The 3,855-nt window shown below is 38.4% G+C and overlaps 1 long non-coding RNA gene across 1 annotated transcript in view; it reads left to right on the forward strand.

Annotated features, from left to right (window-relative positions):
- The window catches only part of LOC108976366, a 63,525-nt gene extending 60,325 nt beyond the window's left edge, over window positions 1-3,200 (forward strand). Inside the window, exon 2 of the long non-coding RNA XR_001993937.1 lies at window positions 3,107-3,200. This is a non-coding gene — a long non-coding RNA (uncharacterized LOC108976366). The remainder of the gene's footprint in view (window positions 1-3,106) is intronic.
- The last annotated feature ends 655 nt before the right edge of the window (window positions 3,201-3,855 follow it).

Raw genomic sequence — 3,855 nt, forward strand, 5'->3', positions numbered from 1 at the left:
TATAAGGTTCTATCGAGCGCATTGAGTGAAAGATTAAATTCCACCGTCAACAAACCGATTGGACCTTATCAGTGTGGCTTTAGACCTGTTGATTACAACCGACCAGATATTCACAATGCGCAAAATCTTGGAAAAGACCCGTGAAAGGACCTCTTTGTCGATTTCAATGCTGCTTTCGACAACATGAAAAATAGCTGAATTTGGTATTCTCGCAAAACTAATACGACTGTGTTAACTGACGTCGAGCAACACCAAAAGCTCCATCACAATCGGGAAGGACCTCTCCGAGCCGTTCGATACCAAACGAGGTTTCAGACAAGGCGATTCCCTATCCTGCGACTTCTTCAAAGTGCTTCTGCAGAAAATAGTTCGAGCTGCAGAACTAAATAAAGAAGGTATCATCTTCTACAAGAGTGTACAGCTGCTGTCGTATGCCGATGATATTGATATTGATATTGACCCACTGTTGATACATAGTTTCGTCAATCTGGGAACTAGCGTAAACACCACCAACAATGTCAGCCTGGAAATCCAACGCAGGATAACTCTTGCCAATAGGTGCTACTTCGGACTGAGTAGACAATTGAGAAGCAAAGTCCTCTCTCGACGAACAAAACCAAACTCTATAAGGCACTCATAATTCCCGTCCTGCTATATGGTGCAGAGGCGTGGACGAGGACAGCAATGGATGAGCCGACGTTGTGAGTTTTCGAGAGAAAAGTTCTGCGAAAGATCTAAGGTCCTTAGCGCGTTGGACACGGCGAATATCACATTCGATGGAACGATGAGCTGTAGGAGATATATGACGACATTGACATAGTTTAGCGAATTAAAAGACAGCGGCTACATTGGCGAGGTCATGTTTTCCGAATGGACGAAGACACTCCAGCTCTGAAAGTATTCGCCGCTGTACCTGCGGGGGAAGCTGGGGAAGAGGAAGAGCTCCACTCTSTTGGAAGGACCAGGTGGAGAAGGATCTGGCTACGCTTCGAATATCCAATTAAGAAGAAGAAGAGTCCAATAAAAAGTGATATCAGCAAAATAACAAACCTTCAAAATCTAAATTAGTCGTTGGTTGTAGATCGCTGGCAGAGATAAAGAGAACCCCAAYTCAAATTTGACAGTTGACTGGATTTAGTAGGTTTTGACGTTTTGCAAGTTTAATGACTACAACGGCCAGATTGAAATTATACCAAAAATATATATGAACAGAGGAATAGGTTGCCGCCGTTCAAGCTCGCTAATAAAAATTTAAAACAATGAAAATAAAAGAAAATGCGAAATTTATATTTCATGAAACGCTTTACAAAGTAGAATTATTTTTCAATTACAAATCATTAAAAACATTCATTAATTGAGAACTAACAGGTTAAGTATTGAAAGTTCAAAAGTTAGTTGCTTTAATATCTTCTTTCTTCTTAATTGGCGTAGACACCGCTTACGCGATTTTAGCCGAGCTAACAACTGCGCGCCCGTCGTTTCTTATTGGCGCCAATTGAATATTCCAGGCGTAGCCTGGTCCTTCTCCACCTGGTCCTTCCAACGGAGTGGAGGTCTTTCTCTTCCTCTGCTTACCCGGCGGGTATAGCGTCGAATACTTTCAAAGCTGGAGTGTTTTCTTCCATTCGGACAACATGACCTAGCCAGCGTAGCCGCTGTCTTTTAATTCGACACTATGTCAATCTCGTCCAATATCTCGTACAGCTCATCGTTCCATCGAATGGCGATATTCGCCGTGTCCAACGCGCAAAGGACTATAAATTTTTCGTAGCACTTTTCTCTCGAAAACTCGCAACGTCGACTCATCAGTTGTTGTCATCGTCCAAGCTTCTGCCCCATATAGCATGACTTGAATTATAAGTGACTTGTAAAGTTTGGTTTTTGTTCGTCGAGAGAAGGCTTTGCTTCTCAATTGCCTATTCAGTCCGCAGTAACACCTGTTGGCAAAAGTCATGCGTTGAATTTCCAGGCTGACGTTGTTGGTGGTGTTTACGCTGGTTCCAATATAGACGAAATTAGCAACGACTTCAAAGTTATGACTGTCAACAGTGACGTTAGAGCCAAGCGAGCGAGCGCGACGACTGTTTTTTGATGACAGGAGATATTTCGTCTTGCCATCGTTCACTGCCAGACCCATCGGCTTTGCTTAATTGTCCGCCAACAGCTTATATATATTCTTATAGAAGATGATACCTTCTCTATTTAGTTCTGCAGCTTGTTTTAATATACCATAAAATAATAAAAGAGAATTTAAGTAGTTTCACGATATACTAAAAGTCCAATATATAATAATTTGTAGTCGTAAAGATGTTGGGCGTTTTAATTTAAATAACCAAAAATTCTTATTTTGTTCGATCTGGCCATAATGGAAAATGTAATAAAAAAGGCTTATTTTGAGGCGCTCTCACATTGGAATAAGTTGAACACCAAATTATCCCTGTCGCTGATTCTAAACTTCAACACACCTGAATACCGCGGTTTGGATTCTCCGGTTTGATAAGCAGACTTTGTTAATTTTCTGCCTTTTACCCGCCTATTATATGAACTATATATGTATGTTCTTATACCAAATTTGATTGTAATCCATTCACGATTTCGTTGAATAATGTATATTAAATTCAAATCAATAGTACCCATGAATATTTTTATATCATATTTATTTGGAAGCACTGCTAACAGTGCATTCTTCAAAGTACGTTTTTCATCACCTCGATCGATTCGCGGAAAACTGTTTTTATTGTTTTATAAACTAACACATGTTCAATTGTTTCAATGACGTGTTTAATTCGATCAGTTTTATTTGATCTTCTTAATATGTTACGTCCCTTAAAAAAAGAAGTATAAGTGCTCAACATAAGGATCGTTTTGAAGCAATCTTTCTAACGAAACATCCTAAAGGTGGCAAATGGACTAAGCCGACTGCGAAATATTTATCATTTTATTATTTATTTATATTAATATAACATAATAATGAGAAAATATTATATATGTGCAGATTTCTCTCTATTTCATGGATTTAATACTAAGTTGAAAAATAAATATAAACTAAGCTGGCTGAACATATGGCTAAGTATTCCGATCTTTTATTTTCCGTCTTTTCCCACAGTTTGATGCAATGGAGAATGGAATTCAGGTTTCAAAGTTAATGCAAATATTCTCCAAACAAGCTAGTATGATAGACGCCCTTATCTCACATTTTACTGAACAGATTCGAAAACTTAAAGTTAGCGAAAACATATGCGATCAATATCATACAGGTAAATTTTGTAATATTTCTTATATTAAGTAACTTATATTATAGGTTCTACTGGTGGCGCCATCTATATGTCGACTAGTGCATTAGAATCTGCTATCTTTATCGATTATTCAGTGAGAATTTCATGACAGTTATTGCGTTTTAAGTGTCAGTATGTTTGTGTTATCGTTGCGAAAATGAGCTTCGAACAATGAGCCAACATTAAATTTTGTTTTAAAATTGGCAAAACTTTTACCGAAACATTTTAATTGATGAAACAAGTTTATGACGATGATTCCCTGTCCCGTATCAGAGTACACGAGTGGCTTCAACGTTTTCGAAGTGGTCGTGAGGACATAAATGACGATCAACATGTTGGCAAATCAAAATCCGTGATCACCGGTAATTCCATCGAAACTGTGCGTGAATTCATCAAAAATCAGCYGAAATCATCATTGAAATTCATGGAAATGGAATTGACCATCTCCAAAACGTCGATTTATCGCATTTTGACCGAACATTTGTGCTTACCAAAGGTGTGGGCACGGTTTGTTCCACACAAATCGACTGATGACCAAAAATTGATGAGAATCCAACATTCGAAGGACGATTATTTGACC

The sequence above is a fragment of the Bactrocera latifrons genome, unplaced genomic scaffold (assembly GCF_001853355.1).
Source record: "Bactrocera latifrons isolate USDA-ARS-PBARC rearing strain unplaced genomic scaffold, ASM185335v1 scaffold_754, whole genome shotgun sequence".
NCBI classification, from domain to species: domain Eukaryota; kingdom Metazoa; phylum Arthropoda; class Insecta; order Diptera; family Tephritidae; genus Bactrocera; species Bactrocera latifrons.